This window comes from Rhineura floridana, chromosome 10, assembly GCF_030035675.1.
Source record: "Rhineura floridana isolate rRhiFlo1 chromosome 10, rRhiFlo1.hap2, whole genome shotgun sequence".
NCBI lineage: Eukaryota > Metazoa > Chordata > Lepidosauria > Squamata > Rhineuridae > Rhineura > Rhineura floridana.
Window position 1 is genome coordinate 81,890,578 of NC_084489.1, and position 12,282 is coordinate 81,902,859.

The 12,282-nt window shown below is 42.8% G+C and overlaps 1 protein-coding gene across 1 annotated transcript in view; it reads left to right on the forward strand.

The window, feature by feature from the left end:
• The first annotated feature begins 6,773 nt into the window (after positions 1-6,773).
• XIRP1 (xin actin binding repeat containing 1) overlaps positions 6,774-12,282 on the forward strand; it is a 31,240-nt gene continuing 25,731 nt past the window's right edge. The window contains exon 1 of the mRNA XM_061586225.1: positions 6,774-6,927. The gene's annotated coding sequence lies outside the window, so the exon portion shown is untranslated. The remainder of the gene's footprint in view (positions 6,928-12,282) is intronic.

The following is a 12,282-nucleotide window of genomic DNA, read 5'->3' on the forward strand; positions in this document are numbered from 1 at the left end:
AGAAGATCTTCTGCATAGTTAAGTCCTCCTATGCACAGAAGCCCTAACAAGGTTTACCCAGATCCTGGCGCAACCCAAATTCTTTGCCATTGGCAATCGAGCTGTGCAAGTCCCCAGTGGCTTTCCTTAATCACACTGCAAATTCTCTCTAGAAACAGCAATTCGCTATGTTTGCTCTGTGTGTGTCTTCCCCCTCCCCACATGACATTTGGGTAATTGAGCAGGATCTGTTTGTGTGTGCCTTTCTCTCTCTCCCCTCCCCAAGAGCAAGGAACAGAAAAGCTGGGAGCTGTCTGGAGTGCTTGGTATAAGTTTTATCTTGACAGCAGATAACGGGGAAGAAATAGAGTTTTTAAAGGCTTGGAGAGACACACTTGCAGTGAGGAGAGATGCCAGATCAGAATGAAAGCTGCTGCTGGTGCACTGTGAAGAGCTATGGAGCCTGTACTGTTATTCTGGAATAAGAGCATTCCTGCTATGTTCTACAGTGTTCCAGTGCTATGGAATTAAACATCATCATCATCATTGTTTATTTGTATGCCGCCTTTCCATAACAATTTATGCACAAGGCGGCTCACAACATGAACAGAAAAAAGTTACACAACTCACTGTAAGAAATACATTCAAATGGTCAGTAAGTTAACAAAAACAATGATCTTCTAAACCAAGGGTGGGGAAACTGTTGCCCTCCAGATGTTGTTGGACTCCAATTCTTATCCACCCCATCCAGCAAAGCCAATGGTCAGGGATGATGGGTGATGTAGTCCAACAACATCTGGAGGTCCACACATCCCCCATGTCTGCTTCAAAAGAAGAGTTGTTCATTAGAATAGTGCCTTTAAGAGAAAGTCTTGGCACCTAAAAGACTAGCAAATTTATTATGGCATAAGGCAGGAATGGGGAACCTGGTGACCTCCAGATGTTATTGGACTACAACTCTCTGACCATTGGCTTTGCTGGATGGGGTGGATAAGAATTGGAGTCCAGTAGGGATGGGCGAGAAATTCGATTCAGTTCGCATTCCAAGCCGAGTCTATTAAATTCACTATTTTGAAAACAATATGAGAACCAAAACACAAGCATCCTTCATAATTTGCAGTTATTCATATTTTGCAATCCATTCGTCAACCAACCAATGTTTACAGAAATGCATATGTTAGGAGAAAGTGTACATAAAAATGAATTTATGAGTGAAAATAACACACACAAATGCATTATATGATGAGAAATGGCTTGCAAAAATATGTACATTGTCAAAACTGCCCACAAAAATGTGTTTATTAGGAAAAAATTCACACTAAAATACTGGATAATTTTCATGAGGATTTTTTTTATATTGCTACAGAAATGAGGAGAACTGAATTTAAGATTGGAAAAATGAGAAAGCGAGACAACTGAAACTGACGTCTTTTTTCCATCCCTAGAGTCCAGGAACCTCTGGAGGACCAACTTAAGGTTGTATCCAGTGTTAATTCTACTCAGAGTAGACCCAATGAAATGAATGGGGATGACTAACTGAGGTCTATCGACTTTAATTGGTCTGCTCTGAGTAAAACTTAGTTGGCCACAGCCCTTAGCAATTTTGTAAAATTTTAAAATGCCCAAACTCATATGCACAGAGCAATCCTACTGTTCAAAAGTTAGTCCCATTGAGTTCCTTGGGACTTCCTTCCAGGTAGCGATGGAAAGATCTGTCCATTTTGGCCCTCTCAGTTTCCGTTTTTCCAGTCTTAAATTCGGTTCTCCACATTCCTGTGGCAATTTGCGATTTTTTTAAAAAAAACAATCCTCATGAAAAGTCATAAGTATCTTAATGTGCCTTTCTCCTAATAAACACATTTTTGTATGCCATTTTGACTAGCATACACATTTTTGCAAGCAATTTCACGTAATATAATACAATGTATTTTATTTTTACTAATACGTTCATTTTTATGCACACGTTCCCCTAACATGGGCATTTTTGTAAACCTTGTTCGGTTGGAGAACTGCATCACTAAATTCTGAGAAGTGTGAATTTTGAAGGACACTTGCGCTTCAGTTCCATAATAATAATAATAATAATAATAATAATATCCACTCTTCACCAGCAGGTACTAGGGCAGGTTACAGCAGTTAAAAACTAAATATTAAAAACAGATAAATTACAATCACAGGAATAGGGAAGTTTCAAAAAGTGCACATTTGATAGATTTGGCTTTAAATGTGAACTGAACTGAATTTCTCCCCCATCCCTACTCCCAGGGAGGTGAGTACAGGCAAGCAACCTCAGTCCACAAGCCTCCTAACAGCCCTGCAATTATGATCCCTTTGGAGCTTGGCACAAGGAAAACGAAATCTACAGCTGGGACTTGTGCTTTCTAATGTTTGTTCCTGACCTGTTGAGAATTGAACCAATGACTTCAGATCCTTCATCAGCTTCTTAACACACCTTGTATTGTCATTTTGTCACCAACAGGAGGCCCGACTTGCAAGGAGAAAGGAGGCGTCTCTTCTTTCCACAGTGCTCAGTACGCCACGCACTTCAAGAAAGGTCAACAGCTGTGAGTGCAGTGATCTCTTTGGGTCCCTTGGGGGAGCCTTCCTTTTCCCCATCAAGATGCAATCAAGGCCTCACAGTCAGCGGGACTACAGATGACTGTCTAGAAGGGGAGGAGGAGGGGAGGACATGAATCTGATAAACAGGGTATGATGGGAAACCAGGACCAGCCTAATATATTTTGATGTCCAACAGAGAAAATATACATATGGCACCTACCCTCCCTCCAGTATAAATATACAACCATCTGATGGCCTTGAAAGTATCCCAAAATGTGGCTCACCTGCTTTAATATGGGAACAGCCCTGTTTACAGAAAATCAAATGCAAATCTCTCATTTTGATTCAAATCATTCAGGGCTTTCATCCCACTGCCATAATGACAGGAAACTGTTTGACAGTATTTCCTACCTGACATACAACAATATTTAGTATTTGCTATGCCCTGTGGTAGACAAGCAAAAGTATTGGCATCTGACAGCATCAACTGTTAACCACTTGGATATTTGTCTCTCTCTATATTTTTTTAAAAAAATGTCGGAATACACCAGCTGGATTTTAAATACTGCATTTTTATATTTTTTAAAAAAGCAAAATTCAAATTTTCGTTTTCTTGTTCAAAATATAAATGACAAAATGGGGCATTTTGGCAAATTTTAAGTATTTGTGAATAGTTGTTTTAGCCTCTGTGTAAAACAAGCCTCACATCTTTATCTTGCACAACATTCAGGGCAGTTCAGCAATGATAAAACATACATTTGGCATAATGACCCAAACCCACCTTATCCTTGTCTAGATTTTCCAAACTCATTAAAAACACACGAGTGTGAAGCACAAGAAGGAAAATATTGGTGTTTCCTACCCCCACACTGAGTAACAATTGCATATTTTTTGCTATAAAAGATCATAGCACTTTTATGACTGAAGTGCTGTTATACGTTGACCGGTTCATTGAAGGGTCACTATTAAAATACCTTTAGAGCACATTGTGGGAGAGATTACTATTGGGAAGTCTTAGAGTGCCATCTGGTGGTTTCCTTTTTTCCTTGTTTCCTTTTTCTGGAAATCCTAATTTAGGGATGGGAAACCTGTGGCCCTCCAGATATTATCTGTTGGACTTCAACTCCCATAATCCCTGGCTGTTGGCCATGCTGACCAGGGCTTATGGGAGTTGCAGTCTAACATTATCTAGAGGGCCACAGGTTCCCCATCCCTGCCCTAACTGGTTCGATATCTAAGGAAACAAGAGCTCTGCTGGATCAGACTGAAGGTCTATCTAGTCCTGCATCCTGTTTTCATCACTGGACAGCCTAATCTTTGTGAGAAGCCCACAGGCAGGATGCAAAGGCTACAGACCTCTCATCTTGGCCACCTCTTCATGTGACATATGTGTGAACATGAAGGTGGGAGAAGGAGGAAAGGGTTGCACCTCCCACTCTACCCATCTCCATGTATTCATCTGAAGCATGTTTGCCCTTCACAGTTTCTGACAAATGTGTGGAAGTCAGGGGGAGAGCCAGCAGGCATAATTCTGCTGATCTGCTGATCTTTTCCATGCACTGGTGCCACTGGGGCAGAGCTTTAAGGCAGAAGTCCAAGACCTACTCAGCAGAATGAGCAGGAGGGCAGCAGTGGCTGGTGCCCATTGGGACTGATAGGGCGGAAGACAGGGAGGCCAACAGCAGGTGGCACCAGAGCCAATGACAGGCAGAGCCAACTCATTCTAGTTTTGCCTTCATACCCTTGCCTCCTGAGTTCTATAAAGGCAACAATGAGGCTAAGGACAAGGAAGATTACAGCCTGTGCTGCACCATGGACTGGTTGTAAGTAAAAAGGCAGCAGGAAGGGGTTGGCTGAGGGCAGACTGAAGTTGGTGGGGCAATGCCCCACTTGCCCTAATGGACCAGCCTCCACTGCAGGAGGACCCCCAAATGCTACAGGGGCAGCTTACCACATTTTGAAGAAAGTGAAATAATAGATATTGTGCAATTTGGTCAACACATTTTTTGCAACCAATTTCCCTGGTATGATGTTTTGTACTTTATTTCCACGGCTATATGCATTTTTATGTACACTGTCCCCTAATATACATTTTTGTGCAGATAGTTTGGTTGGAGAACGCTCTGAAAAATTCAGAGAAGTGCAAATTTAAAATAATAGCTACGTTTCAGTTCATGTATTGTTTTGCGAAGTGCTCATGAAGTAGGTTCACATCACAATCTGAGCCAAACCATATTCCTCCCTCCCCCATCTAATTAAGCTTGATTAGAGTTTTAGATTTCTTGGTTGCATTTATCCAGGACTGTCTGTATGTCGTGATTATACACAAGCAGAGAATACCCAAAGGGCACAGGCTGTTTTTTCATTTTAAAATGTAGCATCCCACCGGGCAGCACAAGCCCTCAGATGTACTTAAAATAGCTCTCTGGATCACAGCTATTATGTCTGTGTTCTAAAGCCAAATATTGTCTTAGGGATTTGCCTTAATCTGGAAGCTCCTTCTTAACTACTTTGTGGTGGCCTAGCTTATCTCTGGGATGTGTCATCCCTGTCCCCTCTGTAACCAGCCTCCCCATTCTTTGTGATGAGCTGTAGAAGTTCTGGCTCCTGTTTCTTTCTTCACACAAGGTGTCAAGTTAGGGCGCCGTGTTCACGGCAGGCCTTTGGCGGTGGGCCCTCTGGAGGGCTCAGGCCATTGACACATGCCTAACAGTGTCAAAACCTGGCGCCAGGCCTGGTTGGTTTGCTGGTGTTGCTCTTTGCCTCGTTTTCATGGCTATTTATCTGACTTGTGTTATGGAAGGTTAAGGGAAGATGGATATCACCTTGGGTATCTTTTACGCAGAAAGGCAATAAGCGCCTTTAATGCATAAACAAGCTAACTGTGATGAAGTGGGCCTTTCTGTGCACTGTTGTCTAGTGTCCAGGGTGAGGGAGAATGACTCCGCAAGGGTCACTCATTCACCCTCATGATGTAACCCCTGCAAACATTTCCGTTCTTGGGGAAGCACCATTTCCCAGTCCCCAGCCATTTAAGTGGAGTTGCTGGCTATGACATCTGACACTCAGTCAACAGTTATTCTTGCCCCAGCTATGCTCCTGAGATGTTGGTCATCTAAACGTCACCAAGCGCTCGACTGTCACAAGCCTGAATGACACAGGGATGCACCCATGACCTTATTGTGAGGTGCAGAAGGTTTCTTATTTTTCCAGTCGTCACTTTTCCACATTTCCACATAAGTCTGTGAAAATTCCTCATGAAAATTCATCAGCAGTGTGTGTGTGTGTGCGTGCGTGTGTGCGTGCGTGCGTGCGCAAATCTACACATTTTTGCAAAGCAATTTCCCCTGATTTTGCCACCCTGGGCTCTTACTGGAAGGAAGGGCAGGATATAATATAATATAATATAATAAATATAATGTAATATAATATAATATAATATAATATAATATAATATAATATAATATAATATAATATAATATAATATATGCTATTTTCACTAATATATGCACATTACTTGGCTGGGAAATTGCATTGCAAAATTCCCAGAACTACAATTCCCAGAGTTCCCTGGGCTAGAGGGACTGATTATTAAGCCACTCTGGGGATTGTAGCTCTCTGAGAGGAACAGGGGTCTCCTAACAACTCTCAGCACCTTTGACAAACTACAGTTCCCAGGATTCTTTGGGAGAAGCCATAACTATTTAAAATGGCATATTACTGCTTTAAATGTATAGTCCAGATGGGGCTTATTCATTCTTTTTATGTGAATGGAATTCAATTGGCTTAGAAATCCAAGGACTTAAAAAAAATCCAAGCCTTTAGCTTAATTGGGCTTTAGACGGGCTATTTGTCTGAAATTAGTTTCTGATCTCATGGGACACATTTGACATGGTGGTGACGATGCTGATGTTGAGGGTGTCATGATATGACAACTTAGAGTATGACTCAGGGACGTGTTCCTATTCCCTGACGCGCTTCTGGGGGCAAGTATCCCCTTCCCTCACTGGATATCAATTTACGGAGGTGGGGGTGCGGGTGGGAGGGCTTCATTGACTGAGTAAGCCCTCTTGGTATCACAAACTTGCAGGTAGTGCCACTTCTCCTTCTCCCCTCCCGAACAAGTTTACAAGAAACCATGATTGACTCAGCCTGATGGAAGAGCAGTGCCTGCCCCCTAAAAATAGACCACCCATTTCATCCTCCCAACATAGCTCGGGATTCCAAGATATAATCAGCTGTGAGGGGCCAGCAGGAGACTCAGAGCCAGGATCACACAGCAGAGAGTGGAGCAGGTCTCCTCCGTACGGGTTTCTGACTACTGGGCCTTTCCAAGATACCCACCACTAGGACTAAGGCGACGCCATTCCGGACTGCTGGGAACTCTCTGTAAGTTGTTTCTTGGATACTGTAATGGGAAGGGGAGTTTAACTGTTGAATGGCACATGCCGTCTCTCACCCAGCTCAAGCCCCAGTGGGAGTCCAGGATTGCTAAATGTCTCGTTGATCAAAGCCAGCTTAATACACCCAGTTTTTCTGTGCTTAGCCAAAACTTCTGCTGGATGGAGACTGATGTGTTCATTCACCCTAGTGAAAGGTTCAGATCACATCCAGGTTGGGGCAGAATGCTTCAACCCACATTTTAAAAACTTGACTAAGTTCTGATGTAACTTAACATATCCCAATTGCAAAGGGTGAATCTGGATTCAGGCCACTGGCAAATCCTCTGAGAAATGGATGAAGCCTGTGTTTCTCAAGCGTTTTGACCCCCCTCCCCCAACACACACAAACATTTTGACTTGAATGTTACTTGATATTGTGGTTTCAGGATGTTATTGTAATTGTAATTGTTTGAATTGCTGTGATTTAATTACCTGAGTAATGGTGGGGCAAGATTTTAGAGTTGGAAAGGATCTTGGAAAGCTTTTAGTCCAACCCTCTGCATAATGGAGTGATCAGACCAGAGCACATTCCCTAGACCAGCCTTCTCTAACCTGGTGCCCTTCAGATGTTTTGGACTAGAACTCCCATCAGCCCCAGCTTGGAAAACTACACAAGGGGACCTCCTGCAAATATTTGGTCTAATGTAGAGAGTGGATAGTTTAACACCAGGGGTAGGGAACTTGATCTGGATGGTGGGCCAGCTCCTTATCTCCCCTACCCCTCGTGGGCCAAATTTGGCAGGTGGGCAGGGCTACTTACCTGTCAGTCACCTGGTGTTACAATGACATCACTGGTGATTATCACTAGGAATTCAAAGCACCATGACACCCTGGGCTGTTTCTGGGAGGAAGGATGGGATAGAAATTTAATAAATAATAAATAAATAAATCTGCAGTGACTTCTGCAGACACCAGCTGCAGATCAGTTCCCCACAGAGAACTCGGTGCCAATCCAGCCCATCTCTACCTGCCCCACATGTGACATCATATATGATGTCAGGTGTGAGGCAAGTAGGCGTGGTTTGGGGAAAATAGTCTTGCAGGTCCCCAACGTTTAACTTTACGTGCATATATATACACAGAACTTTAATGTATTTTCCACAGACTAAACCTCTTTCATAACCTAGCAATTAAATATCAGAGTCGAGCATCTGGAATTTGAATTTCTGCATTCAAAATGGATATTTCTGAGCCTCAAAATCTTCACATTTAAGTTTTTGCATTTCAGAATGTTAGCTTTAGTTGCCATTCTTTTCAGCATCCTCTGGTTACCAACTTATTTATCTCAAGGGAAATCGCTGGGACAGCAGATGACTTATTTCAGTGATATAAGAAAAGGTGCCAGGATTTCTAGAAAAACCCAACTTCATGTGGTTTAATACTTCACCTTGTTTTTGAAATGTTAGTTTTGTAAATCTAGTAAGTGCTGTCCTAGACTGGATCTGCCCAAACTTATGTTAGTGAAGGATGCTTCGTAGCTGTGGTACCAGGCCTAGAATTTGAAACTTGAGAGGGAACAGTTCCAACTGGAATTATCCAGACACAAAAGAGGAAAGTCTGGAGTGTGGACATCACACAGTTAATAGTAAGATGAAAGGGTTAGGGTCTTGCTATGTGGGGGTGCTTCCAGAAAGATATCTGTAATGCGAGGGGTGACCATGTTCCTGATCCATGAAAATATCATTTTCAAGTCAACACAACGCCATTGGCATCAAAAGGCCAGCCAACCACTACCACCCCCGCCATTTCATCCAGATGTACTGTTCCCAGGAAAAATCTGATAACTAAAAAAAAAACAACAGGTTGCCAATGTCCTGTTTGCCATACCTCAACAACCTGTTAACAGTCTCTGTCTGGAAGCAACTTCAGTGTTTTCCTGTTAAAAAAAAGTACAGGGAAGGGGCATATAGTTATGAAGATTGCAGGTTTAAGTCATCCTTCCCCAACTACAATCTCTTATAACAACACACACACACACACACACAGAGTCACACAAATTAGTATTTGGGGGTGGGGAGGTTCCCACTAGTGCCAATGGGAGCTCTTTTCATGGAGATTTCACCTTAGGGTTGTTCACACATTACACTGAACAGAGGTGCAAGTTGTCTCTACACACAGACAACTGTTTGTGTGAAATATGTACACTTTTTGATTTGTGTACATACAGGTACACAGACTGTACACTCATTGAATGTTACATGTGAATAACTTCCAATGTACAGCTTAAATATTTGTGTACCATCCCAAGTACACAGATTGTATGCTCATTGACTGTAATGTGCGGCCACATCTTTTGTTGACGTCACATGTAGTCAGGCCCTTGCCGTCTAACATTTTATCTCTAGAATTGTGTAGCGTTGTCTGATTAAAACAACAGACTGGTAGTTTTCATTGAGGAGGGCCCAAATACAGTGGGAGGGGGAGAGATCCTGGACTTGTGCACATCTGAGGATTTTGGCAAGCCCATCCAGCCATGCCACACTGCTGTCACAAAGCTTTGCTGCCACAATTCCCTTTTCTGCACAGCTATTGAAGGTATTGAGCTCCATTCTCTATTGCACCCTGCCTCATGCTGGGGGCCTCCATAGGTTTTGAAGGACAATTCCCAGCAGCCACAGCTAGCACAGCCATGATGAGTTTGGGCCAGGGCATGTTTCTCCAGGAAGTTCCACACAGGAGATCAGAACATGTGACTCATCCCCAACGATATCATGGGTACTATCCAATTGGGCTATACCAACATTTCCTTTACTTTTGTGAATGTTTCTATATCTGCGGAAAGTGAGCCCATGTTCTCAGAGGAATTATCTATAAAATTATCAATAGCCAGTCTTGCTATTGAAAAGAGCTATTGCTCTCATGTGTTTCCCCACTGAGCATTTCTATCGCTATTGTGCAGGCTACTGGATTTCCCAGACTAAGTTGAAACTTTATAATGGCTTAATTGTGCAAAATCAGGCTCAAGACACCTTATTATTTATTTTTCCATGGATCTAATTTTTTTTGGTCTGAAACCTATTGCAATTTAGGGGACACTTTCCTGTACCGCAAAGGAAGGCAATGGTAAACCACCTCTGAATACCGCTTACCATGAAAACCCAATTCATAGGGTTGCCATAACTCGGGATTGACTTAAAGGCAGTCCATTTCCATTTTCCTGTAGTGCAAGTATGCAATTCTAGCACTGGGAAATAAATAATAATAATATTCACTGCGATCATACATACATCCAATTTTTTTTCTAGGAATTCCCTTATTTGATCCTCACATTAACCCTGTGAGGCAGGTTAGGCTGATGGACAGTGTCCGGCCCAAGGTCACTCAGTGAACTTCATGACTGAGTGGGGATTTGAACCTGGGTCTCTTCGGTCCTAGACCAACACTAACTACTGCACTACACTGTCTGCATCCTATAAGTGCCTGCGTAGCCCCACACAAACCTGATTTGTATAGAGATGATGGGCTGTGCAGAGGAACAATGGCCACAGGCAACGATGGATCCACAATACCCATTTTGGGATATGTGATGAGGAAAGGGTTTTTTTTGTTTTTTTGTTTCACTTTATTTTTTGTTTTATTGTTTGTTTTAGTTTCAGTTTGAAAGGAATTTTCATTTCCCCCCATAAATCTCAACAGAGAAAACTCCTCTCTATTTTCTGCTGCCGTTTGGATGGAAAACAACTTTCCATGCAAAAACGGCACAACATTGTCAAGGTTTCTACTTGCCTCAGAGGACATAATACTTGCCAAGAGCCAGGCACATCAGAGAGAGGCTCCCTGAGTAAAGTAAAGGTGAAAAACAAAAATGAAATGGACCTGCATTCATTGTTCCCATTTGTTTCTGGTTTATTTTATTTTACACTCATTTCATTGTCTAGCAAATGTAAAATGAGGGTGACCTCCATGTCATTTTTCATTCATTTTTTAAAAAAATGTACAGCCCTACAATACTGCCCTCTGCCTGTCTGGACAACTATGTTCCATACACCGCCAATAATATGATAATCCAAACAATACCAGTGGCTCATCCATTGTACTTTCGCTAACTCTTTAACATTCCAAATGCTTGCAAGATTTCCTCCCCCCACCCCCCGCTGCTTTTGCACAGAAATGCAACTGGGCTTCTCTAACCAGCTGCCTGTTAAAAGGCAAAAAAACCCCAAACCCACACACATCTCAAAATGCCACCGGCAGTTGTCACTCAGAGAACGTCTTTGCATTTCTGAGCCAGGAATAGAAGCTCTACATTCTTTGAAGCATGATTATCTCCCCATGCCTGCCGCCCCCCGGTCACCCTTCCCCAACCCCAGACCAAATGTAGCGAGCACAATGACTTTGTCTCAAGCAAGTCCCTGCTGGAAAGGGCCAGGCACTTCCTCTTCCTGGTGTCAAAATTACAGGTCATCAGAAGCATCTGTATTTTTGACCGACTAACTATTGTCTACGCTGACTGGCAGTGTCTCTCCAAGGTTTCAGGCGATGATCTCACCCAACCCTAAAGTGGAGGTGCCAGGGATTGAGACTGGCACCCCCTGCTTGCTCTACCTGTGATGAAAAAATGGACATGGCCTGCCTTCAAGTCAATCCTGACTTATGGCAGCCAGTAGTGTAGTGGCAAATTCAGACATGCAGGGTCCCTTCATGTTAGTCATAGCCATGCCCCCTCCTCCCTTTCTTTGCTGCTGGATTGAGAATGAGATCCTTGTTAATGCCTTCTCCCACAACAGCAGAAGCCCCTGGGAACCAATAAAGCATAAAAGAGGAGAGTCTTAGCTACTGAGAAGAGTCTTCTCGGTGGCTGATTCATCTCCTTTAACTCTGATTGGCTGGTAGGATGCTGGAGACATAGGGACCCTGCTGGGACCTTGCTCCCAAAAAAGTAAGGGTCTAAGACCCCATGAGACCCTGGATGACTACACCCCTGATTGCAGCCTAAATAGATTTAGGTATGTCAAAAGGTATTTTATTTATTTATTTTATTTATTTATTATTTGATTTATATCCCGCCCTTCCTCCCATACCTCCCACAGGTATGATGCTCTTGGCTTAAAAAAGGGAGGGGCAGAGTGACTATTTGACCTGTGCTAATAATATTGCTGTAGTTAAAAGATATTAAAAAGTTAAGACTACTTTTTAATATTTAAAATATATGGATGCTGACTTCAACGGGGTGGAGGGTTACCTCCCAAGGCGACATACAGTTAAAATACAATGTAGACCAAGAGCTGATGCCAGAATAGTATGCCTCTGAATAGCAGCTGATGGGAATCACAAGTGGGCAGAGTGCCATTGCCCTCAGGTC